At 55.0% G+C, this 238-nt stretch overlaps 1 non-coding gene across 1 annotated transcript in view; it reads left to right on the top strand.

Moving 5' to 3' along the window:
* The first annotated feature begins 128 nt into the window (after positions 1 to 128).
* Positions 129 to 238, top strand: part of LOC124586565 — a 1,910-nt gene continuing 1,800 nt past the window's right edge. Inside the window, exon 1 of the ribosomal RNA XR_006975165.1 lies at positions 129 to 238. This exon is cut by the window's right edge and continues 1,800 nt beyond it. This is a non-coding gene — a ribosomal RNA (small subunit ribosomal RNA).

Below are 238 nucleotides of genomic sequence, written 5' to 3' on the forward strand. Positions count from 1 at the left end.
AGGTGTATTGTGCAGGGGAGCTCAGCCTCCTCCTGTTTGCAGAATAATTGAGCGGACGCTTGCGTGTTCGCGCGGGCCCCCGGGACACACTCCCGGGCGGCCGGCTGCTCAGCTCTAGTTGACGCAGCTCCCTGGTTGATCCTGCCAGTAGTCATATGCTTGTCTCAAAGATTAAGCCATGCATGTCTCAGTACAAGCCGCATTAAGGTGAAACCGCGAATGGCTCATTAAATCAGTT

Source organism: Schistocerca americana, unplaced genomic scaffold, assembly GCF_021461395.2.
Source record: "Schistocerca americana isolate TAMUIC-IGC-003095 unplaced genomic scaffold, iqSchAmer2.1 HiC_scaffold_559, whole genome shotgun sequence".
In the NCBI taxonomy this organism is placed as follows: Eukaryota; Metazoa; Arthropoda; class Insecta; order Orthoptera; family Acrididae; genus Schistocerca; species Schistocerca americana.